General features: G+C 45.4%; 1 protein-coding gene across 1 annotated transcript in view; it reads left to right on the forward strand.

Annotated features, from left to right (window-relative positions):
* Positions 1 to 22,549, forward strand: part of Cmtm6 (CKLF like MARVEL transmembrane domain containing 6) — a 173,912-nt gene extending 151,363 nt beyond the window's left edge. The window contains exon 8 of the transcript XR_008214909.1: positions 20,138 to 22,549. The gene's annotated coding sequence lies outside the window, so the exon portion shown is untranslated. The remainder of the gene's footprint in view (positions 1 to 20,137) is intronic.
* Positions 22,550 to 23,620: the final 1,071 nt, after the last annotated feature.

The following is a 23,620-nucleotide window of genomic DNA, read 5'->3' on the forward strand; positions in this document are numbered from 1 at the left end:
TACACTCATTCCAAGAACAAATTATCTTGAGCCTTCTGCTAATACAACTTTCAGAAGTTACACTGGATAACTTTGTCCTTCAGAGAGGCAGAACTGGTGGGGCGTGCTTGGAATCCAGCACTCAGGAGATGGAGGCAGGGGCATTCAGTCTGAGGCCAACCTGTACACTGTCCCACCCAACAAAAGAAGAGCTTTCATATAGTGGTCATATTAATAACAACAGTTTTTACCTGTTAAAATGTAGTTGGCGTGTGTGTGTGTGTGTGTGTGTGTGTGTGTGTGTGTGTGTGTGTGTGTGTGTGTGTATGTGCTCATGTGTGTCCTGTACAAACAGAGGTCAGAGGACAACTTGGAAGACTCAGTTCTCTTCTTTCCTGAGTGGGTTCTGGAGATCAAACTCAGGTTCTGGCTTTGGTGGCAGCTCCTTTACCTGCTGAGCCTTCTTGGTGAGCCCCAGCATGTGATGGTTAAATGCAGTTTTTAACATAAGGAATCTGAACTAATTAATTTTTATTTCAGCTGTTTTGTTTCTCAGCCCGTTTCTCCCTCTTTGTTCCTGTAACACATCCTATAAGCTCACGTTAGAGCAAGGCATGATCTGAGTCTATGTTCAGTCTAGGTATTATTAATAAACAGAGTCCTTTCTGATTCTCAAAGTGCTCCTGCCTTGGGGATAAATTACTTGGGCTACCTGATTATCATGTAAATCACACAGGTTCTAGATGTCTCCCTCCTGGGTTGGTTGTTTCCCTGAGGAATGGAGTCCTGAGAACTTTTTTCTTGCCTTTCTTCCTTTCTTTCTCTTCCTTTTTATCTCTCTGCCTCATGTTCACCCTCAACCAACCACTGAATGATTGCTATTTCCCATTGAGATGTTTTAGTTAAGCCCAGGGTCTCTGTATATAGCCCTGGATGGCCTGGAGCTCCCTGTGTAGCATAGGCTGAAATCACACTTTCAGAGGTTCCCCTTCACTTGCCTCCAGAGTGCCAGGATTACAGGCCTGCACACACTGAGTAGGCCTGGACTTAATATTATGCTAGCTACAGCAGTGATTTTGAACCTATTGGCTAAGCAGTAACTGGCTGGTAGAAAAAATAAGCGTGACTTTCACTGAAGCCCTCTGCATGGGTGAGCTATAGACGTACTGTATGTAGTAAGCTGAAAATAAAGGAGGAAATATTCTGACCCAAAGCCAGGGTGTCTCAGAGTCTGCAAGGACCTGGACTCTTTTTCCTGAACAGGACTGATGCTGCAAACCTAGGGCATGGCAGATGCCACCTTCCAGCCTGTGCAAGAGCGTCAAGACCTTCCAGTCTTACTGTAGCACCCTGTGTGGGAAATGGAGACTACCTTATACCGTGTGACTTGCCTTTGGCTGTAGAATGGTGTACTTGATCTTAAGAACTTAACCATGGTGCTTTGTGGAACTACAGTAGCTATTTAATTTGTGTGAAAAAATCTCAAACCCTTGGGGAAATAGATGGTGACATAGTTCATTCAAATACTGTGTTGTTCACTTTTGTGTAGCGCTGTGGTAGAACACAGTAGTTTGTATTTATAAATTTATTCCCACCCTGAAATTATTTCCAAACAAGAAAACTTAGATCTGCTGGCAGTAGAATAAGGTTTCTCACTGACAGCAAAGAACATTCAGGAATATTTCCTTATGTAATAGGCATCTTGTAACAGTTTAAGGAAATGTTGCTGTGAATACTTTTGCCCTCAAACTCATAGAAGCAGTATAACTCTTGCATGATATCACTTCAGTAAAAGATGCAAAAAGTACCTAGGAGCATCAGAAATTCAAGGGCTGTCTTTGCTGCATGAGACCCTGTCTCAAAACAAACAAACAAAAATGTACAAAATGTGAAAATTACTTCTTCCTTTCTTTCTTTGTTTTTTTGTTTGTTTTTTTTTTTTTTTTTTTTTCTTTTTTTGGTTTTTCAAGACAGGGTTTCTCTATGTAGCCCTGACTGTCCTAGAACTCACTATATAGACCAGGCTGGCCTCAAACTCACAGAGATCCACCTGCCCTGCCTCCTGAGTGCTGGGATTAAAGGTGTGTGCCACCACCACCTGGCAAACTTTTAATTTTAAAATGATGATGGTCTCAAAAGAAGTTATAAGAAGAGTACAAGAGGCCTGAGGCCCCTGAACCCACATAGTTACAGTGACATAACCAAGCCAGGATATTGACAACACTACTTTCCCTTTTCTTCCTCCTCCTCCAACTCCTCCTCCTCCCCCAACTCCTCCTCCTCCTTTTCAAGACAAGCTTTCTCTGTGTTATAGTCCTGGCTGTCCTGGAACTCATTTTGTAGACCAGGATGGCCTCGAACTCACAGAAATCTGTCTGCCTCTGCCCCCAGAGTGCTGGGATTAAAGGTGTATGCCACCGCCACCTGGCTCCTTTCCCTCCCCTCCCGTTCCCTCCCCCCCCTCTCTGTTTTCTCACTATGTAGCTCTGGCTGTTCTGGAACTCACTCTATAGTTCACGTTGTCCTCACAGAGATCCACCTGCCTCTGCCTCCTGAGTGCTGGGATTAAAGGCGTGCACCACCTATATTGCTTGGCAATATCACTTCTTTTTTAAAATAGCATGTCATCTGTAGAAATCCTTCTATAAATATACCAGGATTAAGAATGCTTTATACACAAATGAAAGTATTCTGTAAAGTATCTGCATAATAGAAGGACCTGTGAACACTTGAGTGCGTGGGGGTGTGTGCCTGTGTGAACATGGTGTAGAGACCAGAGGATGACCCCTTGTGTCATTCCTCAGGAAATATCACCTTGTTTCTTAAGACAGAGTCTCTCACTAGCCTGGAACTCACCAAGTAGGCTAGGCCAACTGGCCGTGCAGCCCCAGAGATCCACCTATCTCTGCCTCCCTAGCACTGGGGTTACAACATGTCCTTCCACACCCAGCCTTTTTACGTAGGTTCTGGGGATCAACCTCAAGCCCTTCACTTGAATGGCAAGCACTTTACCAACTGGTCTATCTCCACAGCCCATGAAGTTTATTATGTAGACTCCTGACATCACATCACAAGCCTGAGTAGATGCCAAACCAAAGCATCTGATGAGCCCTGTGTTGGGCTGTGTGCTGTGCCACCCTAGTTTAAAGTAAGTAGAACTTAGAGTAGCAAATGGTATTGATGGTATTGACAGGTGAATCACGTATGCACTTAGTGGCAATAAGATTGAAAATAAGATTTTCTTTAGAGTATTTTTTAAATCCATCATCTTGCTCAGAACATTGCTTCCAATGGCAACCAGCAACATCAGTAGCAATTGTAAGAACTCATGCTAGTATTTTAGCAGTAACACCGAAGTCTGCCTTCAGGGCCGTATTATGTCAGTTCCTGGAAACACTGTGTTCTAATTTATGTAGGGATTATCTTTACTTCATGCATCATGTCCTTCTCTCTTGAAGTTGCAGGTAGCAAAATCAAAGAAAACAAATATGATAATATGTGTATTTCCAAAAACAATTTTCTAGTTATTAAGAATGTGCTTTGGGGCTGGGGAAGCATAATCGCAGTATATCTTTATAAACCACTATTACAAGAGGCGTGTATCAAGTCAAAAGTCTTACGGGGGCTGGAGAGACGGCTCTGTAGGTAAGACTGCTTGCTGTGCAAGCATGGGGACCTGAGGTTCAGATTCCGGCACTCACGTGAAAAGGGGTGTGGCTGGGTGCACTCCTGTAACACCTTGAGAGGCGCTGTGGAGACAGGAACACTGCTGGCACTTGCTGGCTGCCACCTAGCTCCGGGTTCAGTGAGAGACCTTGTCTCCAGGGAATGCTGTGGAGAGTGACAGAGCAGGTCACCTGATGTTTCCTCTGGTCTTTGTGTGGGAACACACATCACACACTGCACAACACACAGAATAGTTAAGATTTTTAAAAACAATGTATTCAAGAATCATTTTCTGAACTTCATCTGGTGGTCAAGGCCAGTCCTGGGCACTAGGTATGCAGTGCTTGATTAGACTTTGTGTGTTGTTTGTTTAACTGAGGGCCTCCTTTAGCCCAGGTTGGCATCAGACTTACTATGTAGCTGAGGCTGCCTGGAAACTCCGGATCTTCCTGTCTCCAGTTCCCAAGTGCTAGGATAAAGGACTGTGCCACCATATCCAGTGTGGTGGTTAATACTGGGCATGTCTGTGAGGGATTTTCTAGATTAGTTAATTAAGATGAGAAGGTCCACCCAAACTGTGGGTGATACCATTCTTTAGGAAAAGGGGTTACAGATGGCGTCTCATCAGGAAGCTTCTAAGAGAGACTTATCCCCAGACCAATGCGCTTTTAGCTTCTCGCTGCACACCCAAGGTGAGGCAAATGTGTGACAGTAACTGTAGGGCACACTTCTTTTGTTTCCTGAAAATATTTATAACCCTGAGTACTACACTGTTGCTAATGCATATTGATATGCTGGACACGCCCTTGGGACACTATCTCTAACATTCCTGTTCCTCTCCCTATATTCTCCAAACTCAAAGGTAAAGTGGAATAAAAGAAACATCTTGGATGCTAGAGTTATAGTTCAGTTGGTAAAGTGCTTGCCTATCATGCATGAGGCCCTGGGTTTGAGCCCCAACACCACCAAACCAGGCTTAGTGTTACCTGTCTGTAATCCCAGCACTTGGGAGGTGGGACTAGAAGGATCCGGAGTGAAAAGTCATCTTCAGTTTCATAATGAGCTTTGGTAACCTGGGCTACATGAAACTGTGTCTCAAAAAGATGACGATGAGGAGGAAAATCAACAAATGGGCTGTGTTGGCTTGTATAACAAAAATATAGAAAGAGAATGATGTCACCCTGATGACTGGTGTTTCCTCACCCTGTTCCCAGTTGCCCTCCTACCAGCAGTGTTAGGCTCTGCCCGGGTGTAGCAGCCATAGGATCTCAGAAAACATCTTTCACTCATCCTGATGGGCTTATGCTCCACTGACCTAATCAGTCAAGAGGCCAAGCTGCTCATATGAGCCAATTATGATGAGATCTGTTCCATCTAAGTCACATGGTCAGGACAAAGGGAGAGGCTTCCTATGACAACTTGGAGCAGTGCTTTAGAGTGTGTGTTGGTTTGAATAGGAATGGCCCCCATAGGCTCATATATTTGAATGCTTGGTCACTAGGGAGTGGAACTGTTTGAAAGGATTAGAAGGATTAGGAGGTGTGGTCTTGTTGGAGGAAGTATGTCACTTAAGGTGGGCTTTGAGGTTTCAAAAGCTTATGCCAGGCTCAGTTTTTCTCTTTCTGCTTGTGGATCAGGATGTAGCTCTCAGCTACTTCTCCAGTACCATGCCTGTCTGCTACCAAGCTCCTGCCATGATGATAATGGACTAAGCCTCTGAAGCTGTAAACAAGCCCTCAATTAAATGCTTTATATATATATATATATATATATATATATATATATATATATATATATATATATAAGAGTTGCCTTGGTCATGTTGTCTCTTTGCAGGAATAGAACAGTCTCTATGGCAGAGGGCAAATAGATACTGAGAAATTTTTTAAAATATTTATTTACAAGGTTGGGGATTTAGCTCAGTGGTAGAGCGCTTGCCTAGCAAGCACAAGGCCCTGGGTTCAGTCCTCAGCTCTGAAAAAAAAAAAAAAGAAAGAAAAAAAATTATTTACTTACTTATTTGAGACAAGGTCTGACTATGTAGTCCTGGCTGACTGAAACTAATTATGCAGACCAGGGTGGCCTGAAACTCATGGAGATCTGCCTGCTTCTACCTCCCAAGTACTGGTATTAAAGGTGTTTACCAATGTGCACAGATGCACTTGACTTTTCATCCTCAAACACCAAAGAGCACTGACTAGAGAGTCTCTGTGGCACCCTCTATTGTCCTGTAGATATCATTTGGGTGGGTTGAGGGAGACCAGTTCCCTCTTTTTCCCCCAGGGTACTCCTGAGCAGGGAGAATTAAGGGATATGTAGATAGAAATATAGAGGAGAGTTAGAAACACAGGATAACCTCGGGAGGGCCTGGATCAAAGACCCACCAGCCCCTTCTGTCTCTACTAAAGGGCTTTTAAAGGAATGCCAAGGGGTGGAGCAAAAGACCTCCCCCAGCACAGCCAAGTGCAGACCATTCCAGGCACCTGGTGACCATGCACATGGTCAAGCCATCCTCTAATGCAGCCCTGCTGTGTAAAGCAAGCTCAGATCTCACTAGGAAGCTTTGTGGGCTCCCACAGTGGATATTGTTGAATATAGAACCTTCTAGAACATGATGGCTTACAGCATGCCCAGCAGTTCCTTAGGATGCTCCTGGCTCTGCGGTTTGAGCAGGTTTGGTAGGACCGGGGCAGCTCTCATCTCTGCTCCAGGTCAGATGATCTGGAAGCCTCAAGCAGGGCCAGAAAGCTGCTCTGAGGTAGATTTGGAAGAAGGTGATTCTAAAGAGGAGGATGAGGTGAGGAGATGGCTCAGTTGATAATGTGCTTGCCTTGGAAGCACGAGGACCCAAGTTCCATCCCCAGAAACACCCACCCAAAGCCGATTGTCATGTAATCCAAGTGCTGGGAAGCCAGAGTCAGGTAAACCCCTGGAGCCTTCTGGTCAGTGGACCTTACTGGCTTGAGGCATTCCAGGCCAGTGAGAAACGCTGTCTCCAAAAAGAAGTGGAACGACCCCCAGGGTTGACCTGTGGCTTCCACACACACAGGTGCACTTACGTGCACCTGCACACACATGAACAAACAAGATACATGAAATAAAGAGGAGCTTTGGGCTAGTTCTGAGAAATGGGTGGAGTGAGGAGACTGCGCTGAGCCCGCAAAAGCCCTGCTCTCCACCATGGGAGGGAACTCTGGCGTTACTGCAGACTGTCATGGAGGCGTTGCTCCGGGGGCCCTTCCCACACTCTGCTGCTGCCCTGATAAATGAGCTCCCCACTTGCCCCCTGAGGAAGACTTTGTGTTACTTCACAGACCCAACTGGACAACACAGCTAGCTGTGGAGGTGGAAGTGATAGGGATTTGTTTCAAGAAACAAGCCCAACAGGTTTAGCAGTAAATAGGATCTTTCTTTGTGGAGACTGTGCCCTGGGAAAGCCTGTGGGGGCCAGGTTGTTGATGCTCAATGCTGCAACCAGCCATGTGTGTTTCTTGGAACAACTCAGTCCACCACTTCTTTCGATTTCAAACAGCAGCATTAGCCTTAGGAAACATAAAAACACTTGAGACCACCTGAATAAAATTGAGATTTTTGGACCGTGGGTACAAAACCTTCCATTATCTGGATTCAGCTGAATATTGCAGACATTATTGTCATTGTCAGTATAGGCTTCAAGAAACAGGAATTAAACTAGTTAGTTAGCCTGAAAAAAAATCAAACAAACAAACAAATAAACAAATAAATAAATAAAAAACAAAAAATTAGTTTGGTGAGGTATCTCAGAGGTTAAAGATGCTTGCTGCCAAGCCTGACTACCTGAGTTTGAGCCCTGAGGCCTACTGGAGAAAGGACTCTCTTTAATTGTCTTCTGACTTCCACATGTGTGCTGTGCAAACACACACACACACACACACACACACACACACACACACACACACACACACATGCACACATACAGAATAAATAAATAAAGTAAATAAATAAATACATAAATAAGTGTAAGCAAATAAAACGAAAGTATAGAGATGGAGAGATGGCTCAGCAGTTAAAAGCACTTGCAGAGGACCTAGGTTCAGTTCCCAGTACCCATATGGCAGCTTACAACTGTAACTCCAGTTCCAGGAGATATGATGTCCTCTCTGACCTCCATGATGACTAGGCACAAACATGGTTCACATGCATACATGTTGGCAAAATACTTACACACATAAACCCTAAAAACAAACAAACTGTAAAATAAGAAAGCTGAGCCGAAAGCTCACATCTTTAATCCCAGCACTTGGGAGGTAGAGGCGGGTGGATCTTTGTGAATTCAAGGCCAGCCTGGTCTACAGAGTGAGTTCCAGGACAGCCAGGGCTACACAGAGAAACCCTGTCTTGAAAAACAAACAGACAAACAAACAAACAAACAAACACGCCGAGCCTTTCTAGATACTTTTATTTGGTTGGCCCGCACCTTCTACCATGCCGGTCCTAGGGACTGAACTGCGGTGGTCAGGATTGGTGGCAAGTGCCTTTGCCCACAGGTCATCCTAACTGCCCCAAACGGTTTTCTAAAGAATGTCTTGTTTGTTTGTTTTTGAGACAAGCTCTTCCTCCGTAGTCCTGGCTTTCCTTGAACTCTCAGTCCTCGTGCCTCACAGTTCTGGGATTATGGTGTGCATCAATACGCACAGCTCAACTATTTCCTGCCACTTTTATCTTCACCTGCAGTGGTCAGTAGGGATGGTAGTGCACCATTTTTGCTTTCTATCTATTATTTTTCGGTATTTGAGAAAACCCTTGTGGTAGTTTGTAAGTGGCCCCCATAGGCTCACAAGGAGCGGCACTATTAGGAGGTGTGGCTTTGTTGGAGGAAGTGTGTCACTGTGGGGTGAGCTTTGAGGTCTCCTATATGCTCAAGTCACACCAGTGTGACAGTCCACTTCTTGTTGCCTGTGAGTCAAGATGTAAGAACTCTCAGCTCCTTCTCTAGCACCATGTCCTGCATGCTGCCTTGTTTCTCACCATGATGATAATGGACTGAACCTCTGAACTGTAAGTGAGCCACCCCAATTAAATGTTTTCCTTTATCAGAGTTGCTGTGGTCATGGTGTTTCTTCACAGCAACAGAAACCCTAATTAAGACAGCCCTCAAAAGGATTATTTTAGGGAACATAAAATTCATCAGTCAATAGAGGTATACTAATTCCTATCAAGTTTTCAGGAACACTTTGTGGGAGACAATTTCCTGCCATACAAGGCCATCATTGTCTTCCGTCTCCACACAGCAGCTATTCTTGTGAAAAGTGCTCACATGAGACCCAGCCCCGCCTCCCTCTCACCCCTGTGTGCCCTTCTGGGCGCTGGACCAAGAAGAACGATGATTCTGTTCCTTCTGGTGACCCGCCCTCAGGGTATTTTAAGATCATCCCTCACATTTAGCTTGAGCTGTCTGTCACCTTCATTAATCATATTTAGGACCCACCCACCCCCAAGTCTGGCAGCCCTCTGCTAGACACATCTGCATTTGAGGTAGACAGTAGACTGGTGGTGTCTGAGCTTGGTGATTGGTGGAGATGAAGGCTGAGAAGAGGCGTGTCAGTGAGTTATGAGGAAGAATGTGTGCTGTTGCATGCTGGGTGACTATATAGAAAACAGTGTGACTGTCTATTTCTTTTTTAACTATTTATTTTATGTGTATGGGTGTTTTGCCTGCATGCATCTCTGTGCACCAGATGCCTGCCTGGCCAAAAGAGGGTTAGATGCCCTGGAACTAGAATTATAGAAGGTTGTGAGATGTCATGTGGGGTGCTGAACCCAGGTCCTCTAGAAGAGCAGCCAGGCTGTTAACTACTAAGCCATCTCTCCAACCCTGTACTGTATATTTCAAGAAGGCTAGAAAAAGTGGATATCATGATGCATGCCTGTAATAGCAGCAAATGGGAGCTGGAGGCAGGAGTATTAGGAGTTCAAGTCCATCTTCACATCTTCAGTTACATAGTGTGTTCAAGGCCAGCCTGGGCTATATTTTACTCTGTCTTAAAAAAAAAAAAAAAGCAGGGGGAAGGGACATCTAAATGGCTCAGTGAGTAAAGGTGCTCGATGTCAAGTCTTATAACCTGAGCTAATCCTCTGGACCCACATGGTGGAAGGAGAGAAACAACCTCTGCAAGTTGGCCTTTGACCTCCATACATGCGCTCACCTCACCCACCTCCACCTACCTAAGCATGCGACACAGAATCCTTTTATTAAATGTGTGTGTGTGTGTTCGTGTGTCTGTGTGTTGGGGTACCTGCCACAGCATACCCAACTTGTAGGAGTCAGTTCTCTCCTTTTATGGGTCCTGCCCCGGTATTGAACTCAGGTCATCATGCCTCAGTGGCAAATGCTCTACCCACCAACCCATCTCTCTAGCTCAGTTCCTCAGGAGCTGTCCTGCTTATTTAGAAAGAGGCTCTCTCATTTTTCCTGGAACTTTCTAAGCAGGCTAGGCTGGCCAGCCAGTGAGCCCCAGGGATCCACCTGTCTCTGTCTTCCCAGTGCTGGGATTAAAGCACATAAACTATGCCCAACCGGCTTTTAAAAAATGCTTAATAAAGTGACAGCTGTGTAGTTATTCCTCATTGTGTGTGTGTGTGTGTGCAAGTGCACACCTGTATATGTATGTTTGTGTGGAGGTTGGACCTTGGCTGGCATTCCTCAGACGCCATCCATTTCGTTTGTTATGACAGACTCTCTCACTGTTGTGGAACTTACCAGGTAGGCTGGGCTGGCTGGCCACTGAGCCCCAAGGATCTACCTGCTTCTTCCTCCTAAGGTCAAGGATTGCAGATATGTACCACCACACCTGGTATAAAAATCTGCTTTTCTGGCAAGACATGGTGGCACACACCTTTCATCTCAGTACTTGGGAGGCAGAGGTAGAGTATCTCTGTGAATTTGAGACCAGCCTGGTCGACATAGCAAATTTCAGGCCAGCCAGGGCTGAAACCTTGTCCCAAAACAAACAAACAAAAATCTGCTTTTTTTAAAGTATCGTTTGTGGTTGTCCAAATCAATTTGTAGCTTTTTCCAAAGGTTCTTGATATTCACTAGAACTAGTCTGGCTACAGTTATATTAACACATAATGGCACATGTGCACACACATAGACCACACATACACACATACACATGCAGACACAGACACAGACACAGACACAGACACACACACACACACACACACACACACACACACACACACACACACACACACATACCCCTTACAACAGTGCATGTACACCCACCCAGATCCTTTCCTGTATGGAAGACTGCCTGAACAGGGCATGAGCTCTCACCCTCTGAAGGAAAGTCAGGTCCTTTGAAGACAGAGCTTAAATTTAGTAATGTCAAAAAAAGTCTAACTGTGAAAACAAACTTGTTCAAGGTTGACAAAGACACTTGTAAATCATTCTGTTGGTAACTTTACAGCTCTGGTAGTCAGGAATTTCTATTTTTGTGTCCATTGTTGAGAGAATCAGGTAACAACGGGAAAACAAATCCTACTGTGATCAGATAACCACACAATGAGGCTGTCGGCTACAGACACAAAGCTCCTCCTCGGGCCTGAAGCGGGTCAGGAATCTCTTCCCAACTTCTGGTTCCAGACAGAAACTAACAACAGAACTCAGAACCGCGTGCAGAGGCCTGTGCTTAGGTTGGGGCTGACATCCAGTGGTGTAAGTAAAGACAATAAGAATGCCTCTTGCTGACTGGGGATGGAGCTCAGGGGTGGAGTGCTTGCCTAAAATGTATGAAGCCCTGAGTTTGATCCCAGCTCTGAATAGACCAGCATCATGGCAGTAGAATAGAATAGAACAGAACAGGACAGAGTGCTGCGGGGCTGAGGTCTGTGCCTGTGTAACTGTGTTGAGTCACACACATCGTGACAGGCATCATGTATGAGTGTGCACCATCACTGGCCCGTACCTCCTGCCCAGTATGTTTGTGGCACGTGGGTTAACCAGGTAAAATTCTGGATCTAAATATCACTTGTCACCTTGATGCTTACTAACAGATCTATTGTATTGCTTGAATGAAAAGCCCTTTATACCTCCCAGGAAGTTTATGGGCCCGTCACACCTGCCTGTCAGGGAGCAGATTTGGTTCAGCAGCTTGGAGAGCAGGCAGTCTGCTGGAGATGCTGAGGGGTTTTCTGCTGTGGGGCTGCTGGTGGCTGGCAAATGGCCAAGTCCGTGAAGCTTGGAGAAATGGTGCTGATCCTGGCTGGATGCTGCTGTGGATGCAAAGTCGTCTTGAAGAACATAGGTGATGGAGATGGCACCCCACGCTGCCCGGTAACAGTGCTCTGGTGGCTGGACTTGACTGCTGTCCTGCAAAGTGACAGACGCCATGGCCAAGAGGAAAATCACCAAGAGGTCAAAGATCAATTCTTTGTGAAAGATACATTCGACTACATGGACCTTGGACAAAACCGTCCTCAACAAAGGTGTCCTTAGAGATGCAGCTCTGAAGTGCAAAGCCAGATGGGAGGCTGTCTCAGTCAGTGTTCTATTGTTGTGAGGAGACACCATGGCCAAGGCAGTTCTTACTTATTTTTGAGACAGGGTTTCTCTGAGTAGTCTTGGCTGTGCTGGAACTCGCTCTGTAGACCAGGCTGGCCTTGAACTTACAGAGATCCACCTGCCTCTGCCTCCTGAGTGCTGGGATTAAAGGTGTGGCTAAGGCAATTCTTTTTTGTTTGTTTGTTTGTTTGTTTTTAGAGATAGGGTTTCTCTGTAGCTTTGGAACCTGTCCTGGAACTCACTCTGTAGACCAGGCTGGCCTTGAACTCACAGAGATCTACCTGCCTCTGCCTCCCGAGTGCTGGGATTAAAGGCATGTGCCACCATCACCTGGCCAAGGCAACTCTTATAAAAGAAAGCATTTCATTTTGGGGGGCTTGCTTACAGTTTCAGAGGCTTAGTCCACCATCATCATGGCAGGAGGCATGGCGGCACTCATAGCACTGGAGATGAGAGCCATGTCCTGATCTATTGGCTCCAAAAGGAAGAGTTGGCACTGGGTCTGGCTTGGGCTTTTGAAACCTCAAACCCAGTGACCAGTGTCCTCCAAGAAGGCCACACCTCCTGGTGCCACTCCCTGATGACCAAGTATTCAAATATATGAGCCTATGGGGGCCATTCTTATTCTAACACCACAGAGGCCAAGGGCAAGTTTGGGGTGCAACATCAGACAGCAAAGAACAAGCGACTCTTCCGGAAGCTTCACTTTTGTGTGTTTTGTTGGTTTGTTTCTGTCATTAAAAGGAAGAAGGAAAGCCAGGAGGTGGAGGGAAGAGAAGAAGAAAATACTGAGAGGAATGAGGTCTGTCTGGCAGCCCAGCGCTCCCCACTACGTGTGTGCCTCAGAGAAACATTCCCAGACCTGAGAGGACACATGGGGAAAACTGATTGCAGCATCCTACGTAATAGAGGGATGGGAGCAACCGAGGAGCCGCCTGCTAGGGGAATGGAAAAGTACGTTGTCGAAGACGGATCATGGGAGTCTTGGAGCAGCCAGAAGCAGTAGATTTTATAGTATATAGTAATCTGGACAGGTCATGAAAAAGCACTCTAGAACATGTTATTCATTGTTAGGTTATGTCACATGACCAGAAGCCATAGGGAACCCAGGGAACGAAAGTCTTTCCCATGCAGCTAACGTTGGATTGCTGGTACCCCACCGATTGAGAATAAGACCACTACCATAGTTTAAAGACAAATTTGAAGCAGGCTTTAGTTAAACACTGGTTAAGTGAATGGGCTCCTGGCCAGGTCCATCTCTGGGTTTCCAGAAGATGGCTCTGAATCAGGGTTTACAGTAGCTTAAGTATTTCCTGTCCGGTCCGATCAGGGGCAAGCATACATCCTGATGTACCTCCAGCCTTCATCCAATTGGGGGCAAGCATACATCCTGACGTACTTCCTGCCTCTGAACCTCTGGTGCAGATGGGTCAAACAAACTTCTTTAGGGTAGTGAAAACATGTGGCTTGTTGTCTCTCATAAACAATAGCCTCCAGCATTTCAGGAACTATCTGCCCTTGGGCAAGGGGCTTGAAGAGCAGAGACATTTTTCTTTCATGGATCTCTTAGGCATAATAATTAAAACTTAAAATGTAACTTTGGCTCTCACATTGCCAGTTGCATGCATCTTGCCTACATTCATATATTAAACAGTTCTCTAAATTTTGTAAGGTAAGTTCATAGTTAAGGAATACTGTACTACAGTGAGTACTGATGGGGAGAAGTGTGGAATAGGAACATAAAAAGAGAGGAAGAGGCGTCAGGAGGTTGACCCAATAGAATAAAATACTAATCTTATTGTGGTGACACATGCCTTCACCCCAGTATTCAGGAGGCAGAGACAGAGGGATCTCTGAGTTTGGGAAAAGCCTGGTCTACATATCTACCTCACCAGGGCTGCAAAGACCCTGTCTCAAAAGAAAGCAAAGGGACTGGGAAGATGGCTCAGCATCCACAAGAAAAGCTGGATGGGTCTGCACATACCTGAACCCCAGTACTGGAGGGAAGGGGAAGACAGAGAGGATCCCTGGGGCTTGCTATCTGCCATCGTAGCCCCGGTTTCAGTGAATATTCGGTGAGACAGAATTCCCTGACTCAAGGGAATAGTGGAGAGGGATAGAGCAGGATATCCCATGTCCCTCTGTATCTTCTACACACCTGCACAGGTGTTGTTGGATTTCATTCTTTTTTCTTTTCTTTTTTTTTTTTTCTCGAGACAGGCTTTCTCTGGGTAGTTTTGGTGCCTGTCCTGGATCTCACTCTGTAGACCTCGAACTCACAGAGATCCGCCTGGCTCTGCCTCCCGAGTGCTGGGATTAAAGGTGTGCGCCACCACCGCCCAGCTCTGGATTTCATTCTTGTGAACTGTTCAGAATATGCACATCCATAGCCAGAAAGTCTCTGACTGACTAGAAGCAGTTAGGTCAGGGAGGAGGGGAGTGAGTGTGGTGTTTGTGTGTGTGTGTGTGTGTGTGTGTGTGTGTGTGTGTGTGTGTGTGCATCTGCAGGTGTGGTAGTTTGAATGTAATTGGTCCCCATATTCTCACAGGGAGTGTCACTATTAGGAGTTGTGGCTTTGTTGGAGTGGGTATGGCCTTGTTGGAGGAAGTGTGTCACTGTGGAGGCAGGCTTTGAGGTTTCCTATGCTCAGTATTTCAGTTGACTTCCTGTTGCCTGCAAGATGTAGGACTCTCAGCTAGGTCTGTCTGCACAATGCCATGCTCCAACCAATAATGGACTGAACCTCTGAATCTGTAAGCAAGTCATCCCAAGTAAATGTTGTTCCTTTTCAGTTGCCATGGTCATAGTGTCGCTTCACAGCAATAGAAACCCTAACGAAGACAGAAGTTAGTACCAGGGACTGGAGTGTTGCTGTGATATAGGACTGGCCATGCTTTTATTTGAAGGAATATGGACCTTGGGACTGTGGATTAGAAAGTAGTGGAACGTTTTAAGTGCTGCTTGATGGGCCATGCTAGCAGGAGTGTGGAGGAGAGTGGTGCTGAGGGTGATTTGGTGAAGCAGTAGTCTAGAGAATGATGCCCACATTCCCAAAATATTGGTTATGGATGTTTGTTATCATTTAAGGGAGGTTGGTTACAAATTGTTATTGGTCATAGTAAAAAAAAAGGCTAAACAAAGGAGTTAAATTCAAAGATCTCTTTCTAAAGGAAAAAAGGGGACTATGATATAGAAATGATGAGATAAAAGAGTAGATTGAATCTACTTTAATCCAAAAACGACTATTAATCTCAAAATATTTTACATTGGTATGGATTTTGGCTTTAAATTTTGCAAATTTAAAGTTAATTTTGTTATACTGTATGTATGTTTCTACTCTTGTTTAGGGTATTGTGTTTATGCAGCTCATTTAAAAATGTAATATATGATTAAGAAATAAAGATTAATAGTCATCTATAATAGTCAAACTTGTAGTCATGTAGGTATGTTTTCAGGATCATTGACAGATATATTTAGATAGATAGATGGTCTTTAAATACTTCAAAGATCTACAGAATATGGTATTTAAAATGTTTTTAATAACATAAGACTTTTCTTGGCAGTGAGACACGTCTGCTCCTGGTAGCACCAATTTACTTCAGATAATGGGCATCGAAGGAACTCTGTATGGAGCTTGCTTTTTTATGGCAAAAGCTAGCCATTTTGGCAAAGAAACTGCCCTTGCATCAATCACTGGCAGTATACTGTCCAAACTAGATCAGCAGGGCACAAAAGAAAGTGACTGCCAAACTTTGCCAAGACAAGATAGGGCAGTCCTTCAAAATACCCTGCTTCAGAGAAAAGTCTGTCAGATATACTAGGCCTGTAGGCCAAAGATGGATGCCCCAACTTTGGGTGACTGTCCAGGCAGCCAGATGTCCCTGTCATTAGGTAACATTTCACCCTTCTGGGGTCTTTGTTGGAGTTAAAGACTAAATAATTAGACTTAAAGTTTTTCTTAGTTAGGATAGAAAGTGAATTAGGTATAAAACTTTAGACTCATCAAGATAAGGTAGATAATTGAGTATTTTCTCTAAATTTGCCAAATACAAATGGACTGGATATTGTAACTGTAATTGTTATTTAATAACTGTTTTTGTTGTATATCATTTTACTATGTTAAAATTAAACCTTTCCTTTTTAATTAGATAAAAAAGAGGAAATGCTGTGGAATAATCCTCTTATATACTGTAAAGATTTGTCACTAGAACTGATTTAATAAAAAGCTGACTGGCTGGTAGCCCAGCAGGAAGTATAGGTGGGACAATCAAACTAAGGATACTGGGATGAAGAAGGGCAGAGTTAGAGGAGATGCCAGAAGATGCAGAGGAAGCAGGATGTGTAGAAAATGAGGTAATAAGTCATGAGCCACATGGCAGAGAGTAGGTAAGAAATATGGGTTAATTTAAAATGTAAGAGTTAACTAGTAATAAGCCTGAGCATTTACAATTAATATTAAGTTTCTGGGTGGTTATTTGGGAGTGGCTGCTGACACAGGAAAACTCGGACTATAGTTATGGAATTTGCCTCCACACCTAAAGAAAGCCGCTGAGGCCAGGCATGTGTCAGGGGTGTCCCTGAATGGAGGCCTAGTAGAGAGACCATTGCATGAAGCTGTGAAGGTGAAGCCTGGATTGCCTTGGAGACCCCAAGATGTTAGAGATGACAGAGTCATATGATACCTGCTGAGGAGAACAGCTAACAGGGAGTGGAACCAGCCCAAGAGAGAGAAGTGTGCTGCAGTCAACAAAGCTGAAAGGAGACGGCGATCTGAAGAGCGTTTTGACAACAGACTTGGAGATGCAGAACTTGGAGTTTGCCCAGCTGGTTTTCGGTCTTGCTTTGGTCCAGTATTTCCTCACTATGCTCCCTTCCCTGTGTTCAGGAATGGTAATGTATATCCTGTGCCATTATATGTTGCAAGTATGTGATCTGCTTTTTTGATGTGATTTTACAGGGGATTACAGTTTAGAGGTTGCATGAATCTCAGAAGAGACTTTGAATTTTGGACTTTTAAACCCTGTTGAGACTGTAGTAGACTATGGGGACTTTTGAAGTTGGACAAAATGCATTTTATATTATGATATTGTTACAAGCTTATGGGGGCCAGAGAGTGGAATGTGGTAGTTTGAATGTAATTGGCCCCCATAATCTCATAGGGAGTAGCACTATTTATTAGGAAGTGTGACTTTGTAGGAGTGGATGTGGCCTTGTTGGAGGAAGTGTGTCATTATGGAGGCGGGCTTTGAGGTTTCCTATGCTCAGGATACTGCCCAGTGGACGCTGGGTTTGCCTGGATGGACAGAATTCCCTTGGCACTGTGGGACTTTGAGGCCAAGTGGTGACTCGGTTGCCTCATCTGCATCCGCTGATGAATGTGGCATGTCAGATCTTTGCCAAGGTCTCTTCTAGCCCACAGATTCTTTGAGGTTTGTGGAAAAGATAAACAACAGTGCACACTCAAAAACAGGAACAAGAAAAGCCTGTTTGTCTTTTCCTGCTGGTAACTGATACTCCCTGGGCAAGCTGGCTGCCCACACCTGCTGGCCATTCCCAGGGTGTCACAGCCAGCAAGCAGCAGGTCACCCTGACTGTGAGAGGAAAGACAGGGTACAAGTTGTCTAAAGCAAAAGTCCTGCTCATTCCCAAATCCTAAACCAGTGGCTTTGGAGGAGAGATCCAGTCTGTGAGCGCTTTAAAAACAAGCAAAAACCTGCTAGGTGACCCAGATGTGTGGGCAGGTGAGAGCTGCCACTGTGGATCTGAGGGCTTCCTGCCCCTCTTCCCTGGCCTTCCAGTTCGTGCGTGCTCCTCCAGCTGATTGGACCATTGGGAGAAGAGGAGCCAAGTCTGTCAGCCTCTCCTGAATGAGAACACCCACTTTTCCTGACGAAGCCTGGGATCTGCTGCAGAGGTCACAGGGGGTCACAAGCCAGGGGTGGGAGGAGCAGAGGTTGAGGGAAAAAATGATCATTGAGGAACACCGAACAGACAGAGCCAAGCTGACTTGCAGGCCACTGTCCCACCCTGATTACATTCTAGCTTTCCTAATTCTAGTCTCTTGAGTTTTTGTTTGTTTATTCATTTTGTTTCATTCTTAAGACATAATCTCCTATAGCCCAGGCTGTATCCAAACTTTCCCTGTAGCCAAGAATGACCTTGAGCTCCTGTTATTCTTGCCTTCACACACTGAGAGCTGGGATTATTATTATTATTATTATTATTATTAATTACTATTATTAATATTAATATTAGAGACAGGGTCTCTTTATGTATCTATCCCTAGCTATCTTAGAACTTGCTATGGGGCTGGAGAGATGGCTCAGAGGTTAAGAGCACTGACTGCTCTTCCAGAGGTCCTGAGTTCAGTTCCCAGCAACCACATGGTGGCTCACAACCATCTGTAATGAGATCTGGTGCCCTCTTCTGGCCTGTAGGCATACATGTAGGCAGAACACTGTATACATAATAAATAAATAAATAAATCTTTAAAAAAAAATTGTATGTCACCACAGCACAGCTTTCTTTCCTTTCTAAAAAAAAAAAAAAAAAAAAAAAAGAACTTGCTATGTAGACCAGGCTGGCCTCAAACTCACAGAGATCCACCTGCCTCTTCCTCTTGAGGACAGGGATTAAAGGCATGCACCACCATGCCTAGCCTTTATAATTATTTTTTTAAGAAAAAAGGGGGGGTGGAGTCTAGAGAGAGAGATGTCTCAACAATTAAGAGTCTGGCTGGTCGTCCAAAGGAACCAGGTTCAATTGCTAGCACCTGCATGGTAGCTCGCCACAGTCTGGAATTTCAATCCTAGGGGATCCAATGCCCTCTTTTGGCCTCCACAGGTACTGCATGCGTGTGATGCAAAGCTATATAGACACACACATAAAATAAAATAAATAAAATCTCAATTAATAAAATAAGAAGCCTGTCATGGTGGCTCATGTCATTGCTCCCAGCACTCAGAAGGCAAGGGCAGGTGGATCTCTTAGTTCAAGGCCAGCCTGGTCTACAGAGCAAGTTCCAGGACAGGCAGGGCTACACAGAGAAACCTTTCTCAAACAAAACAAAATATTAAAGAAGAAATAAGAAGAAAATACAATGATTGGTTACCTCTATAGCATTCCTGTGCTATTGCCCCAGAAGGCACACGTATCTTGCCTGACAGTTCAGTGTTGTAGCATGCACAGTCCATTGATGAGTAAGACCCACTGATAGCGCTTTATCTCCCAGTGGCCTGTGTAGCATCTTCTGGCACTATGGAAGTTAACCAGCAGGGAGAAGATCTCCAAGACAGATGTACCTTGATTTCTCTATGCCTTGCAGCCAAAGTGTATGGTGTCTTTATCAATTGGGTCGTGCCTCCTGATTCTGGTAAGCAGCCAAGAGCAATAGCAAAAGTCTTCAGTGTTTTTGGAGGCCTCTGGAGCCTCCCTGACCCACAGCTCATAGAGAGGTATCACACACTTGGCACTGAAATTTTTGTCTAATAACCCATGGCTTCTGGGAATAGCATTATCCACCCATGTAGGGTACTTCTCTTTAATGCTGCTAAAAGTGTGTGTGTGTGTGTGTGTGTGTGTGTGTGTGTGTGTGTGTGTGTGTGTATGTACATGTGTGTGTGTATGTATACATACACAATATACATGTGCGCACACACACATATATAGTTTTTTGGGACAGGCTCTCACTGTGTAGTCGTGGCTGGCCTGGAATTCACAGGGATCTGCTTGTTTCTGCCTTCCATGTGTGGGGATTAAAGGTATGCACCACCAAGCCAGGCTAAATTATATACTTTTAAATTATCTTACAGAGTAGGAGGTTTCAATAAAGCTTTTAATACATCTTCACCCATGAGCAAGCACACATGGGTCAGACTTGGGATGTGATCAGAAGGCACAGGACCAGCAAATTAAGCAAAGGTATTTATTTGTTTGTTCTGAGACAGGATCTCCAGCAGCCTCTTCCAATTGCTGGGATTACTCCCTAACTCCTGGGTTTGTGCTGCGCTGGGAGCGGAACTCAAGCTTCACGCGTACTGGGTACACTCCACCAACGCAGCCACATCCCCGGCCCGATCGAGGATCTTCACGGAAATTAAAAGCGGGGGCTGCGGAGATGCTCTGGTGGGTAAAGTGCTTTCTATGATGCAGCAGGAGGTCCCCAGCTCAGGCCCCCAGCATAGATGTAGAGTGCCAGGCAGGGGTGGTGGTTGTGCCTGCATGCCTAGCGCTGAGAGGCAGGTGCTCATTGGCCAGCCGGTCTAGCCAATCAGGGAGCTCCAGGTTCCATGCGCGGCCCTGACTCAGAAAATACGGCCAGGGAGAAGATGGCACAGCAGGTAAATGCAGTTGCCACACAAACCTGACGGCTTGGGGTCGAACCCTAAAACCCACCATGGAAGGAGAGGACCGGCTCTGCTCTCATACAGACATCATATACTCGTGCAAAAATAATAATAAACGAAGTGAAAATTAAGGTACAGAAAGGTAGAGCAAGCCACCTGACATTCACCTTTGCCCCCTCAGACACCCAGACAGGCATGTGCATGGACACAGGTACACACAGCTGGGCTGTGATGCCTACCAATGAGAAGGCCTGGCCGGCTGCCATCGGTCAGAGCTTGTCACCCAGGAGAGCTGTGAGCTGCCAGGCAACCAAGGGTCTTTGCTCTCACACGAGTGCCTATCTAGGATTGCATGGGTTTGAGAATGCCGCTTTAGGTCATAGGAACAGGCCCCAGATTCAGGACTCAGGAGGTGCCACAAACACCAGAGAATTAACACTTGGTGGCTGGAAAATAAAGCCGGGCTCCTTGGCCCCGTAAGAGAGAAGCAGATCGAGTGAGCAGCCCGGCCAGCCAGGCTCTGCTGGCAGGAACCCGAGAGGTTATCGGACACCTGGGAGCGCCCTCCCTGGTGTGCATTTCAGTGACCTCTGCGCCTTTGATTCTTAGTGGTCACTGGTTCCTGAGTCAAGGCGACACAGCTGTAGAGGTGCCTTAGGGACCATAGCCAGAGAGTGTGGCTTGAGCCAGTAATGATAGAATTCAGAAAACAAATCTGTCCCCCTTCAATTCCTTTGTTATTTTTAAATTATTTCATGTGTGTGACTGTTTTGTCTGAATATATGCCCATATACTACTTGCATGTAGTGCCCACAGAAGCTGGGAGAAGGTACTGGATTCCCTGGAATTGGAGTTAACACATTTGTGAACCCTCATGTGGGTCCTGGGAATTTGAACTCAGGTCCTCTAGAAGAGCAGCCAGTGCTTTTAACCAACGAGCCATCTCTCCAGCCCCTGTATACATATTTTAAAATTAAATTTAAGCTTTTTGAGGCAGAGTCTCACCATGTAGCCCTGGCTGGCCCAGATCACACTATGTAGACCATGCTGGCCTCAACACCCAGTGATCCACCTACTTATGCCTTCCAGGTGCTGGGATTAAAGATGTGTGCCACATCACCCGGCAGGGCATATTTTTAAATGTTTTTAAAATATTTATTTTATTTCATGTGTTTGTGCATTTGTAGGTGGGAATATAAGAGTTGGTATCTTTTAAAACACAGATTCACAGATCAGTACAAAGCTAGCTTTCTCTACGTGGTTGTTTATCTTCGGAGGGTTTTTATTTTTTAAGCTTTCATTCATGTATATGTTGTCTGCTGAGCACTCCACCACTCCCTGCCCGTCCGTGTCTTCTTTTCTCTCCCTCGTTAGTTCTCTCTGTCCTCCTAGATGGTTTAATTCCACTCTCACGTCCTGTACATATATATGATTTTATGCATCTGTGGAAAACCTAGACATCACAAAAAAGAGAAAGCACGCTGTCTTAGTTCCTTTTCCTGACTCAGCACCTTAAGGGAGAAAGGGTTTATTTGGCTTACATGTGGAGGTTACAGTCCAGTGTGGTAGGGCAGCTGGGTTACACTGCATCCACAGGCTGGAAGCAGAGAGTGATGAACGTTTGCACTCACCCCCCTTTCTCCCTTCCGTACAGTCTAGGATCCCAGCCCAGGGGATGATGCCACCCACAGTAGGTGGATCTTCTCACCTCAACACAAGCAGGAGGAAACCTCAGGGGCCCATCTTCACATGATTCTAACCTCATCAAGTTGATAATTGAGATTAACCGTCACACATGACATTTACCTTCCTGATTCCCCTAATTCTAAAAATCACCTTCAACTGTGGTGCTGGGGCATGCTACGATGTCATCCTTGACAGATGGAGCACAGGTTTGTAAGTGATAAGGGGACAGAAACAAGCCTCTCAGGACAGGGAGGCGCTCCTACCTGTGAGGTAGTTATTGTAGCTATTGCTGTAAGATTCCAATGACAGGTCAGAGGACACACACACACATACACAAACACACACACACACACACCAAAAACAAAAACAAAAACAAACAAAAGACAGGAAGCCAGTGCATGGGGAAAAAATCTTCAGAGGATCTAGAGAGATGGCCCAGTGGTTAAGAGCACTGACTGCTCTTCCAGAGGATTCAGGTTCAGTTCCCAGCACTAACATGATGATTCACAACCATGTGTAACCGTGTCTAACTCCAGTTACAGGGGATCTGATGCCCTGTTCTGGATTCCAAGACAAAACATTCAGAGAGATGGTGTTACACACTATTCTCCAAGCTGAACCAGCTGACATCTTCATGAGTTCAGCTGTGCCTCCTTGCAAAGGGTCATCATGACTGGGTTTGCTGAGTTTACACTCCCTTGTGTAAGGAAGTGACAGAGAGGGTCATGGGACTGTCACTTGAGTATTCCGACATTCCTCCCAATGAGTTGTGTGTAATTCTGCCCTCATTGGACACCATCTCAGCGTCTTGGGGAGGGTCTAAAGTATCTAGGCTGGGAGGAACCAGGGGAAGGGGCTCCATTTGCACAGCCCTGGGGGGTCATCATCCACTCTGGTGCAGACCTAGCAGCTGCCTTAGGGCCGTCCACGCTCCCACTCAGAGCCCTCAGCCCCTGCACTGAAAATCAGCCTGAAAAACTCACCAGTTCCCCCGGGAAGAGGAAGGCCAAGGCTTACTGTGTCACACTCACACCCCAGTCCACAGATGGCGAGGGAGGGAGTGGATTGACGGCCTGTAGCTGCAATCTCTTCCTTAGTGGAGATAAGATCAGGCTGGGTTTATTAAAGAGACAAACTGAGGTGTCTACCCAATGTTTGCTCTTACCGTGTGTGATCTCTTGGCAGGAGCGAGGAAGTTGTTTGGGGTAAACACTGTTAAATGTAGTAGCCATGCCCCACAGAGCACATTTGTGAACTAGATACTGAAAATAAACCCAAAAAATACCTAGCATATCTTTGGCAAGCTGCCCTTCCAAGGCCCCGGCTGTATTTTCTTGGAGACACAGGCACCTTTGTCTTCAGAATTCCAAGCACCCATTCACCAACAGAGGTCAAGGT

Source organism: Peromyscus californicus, unplaced genomic scaffold, assembly GCF_007827085.1.
Source record: "Peromyscus californicus insignis strain IS unplaced genomic scaffold, ASM782708v3 Scaffold_11__1_contigs__length_118956290, whole genome shotgun sequence".
Taxonomy (NCBI): domain Eukaryota; kingdom Metazoa; phylum Chordata; class Mammalia; order Rodentia; family Cricetidae; genus Peromyscus; species Peromyscus californicus.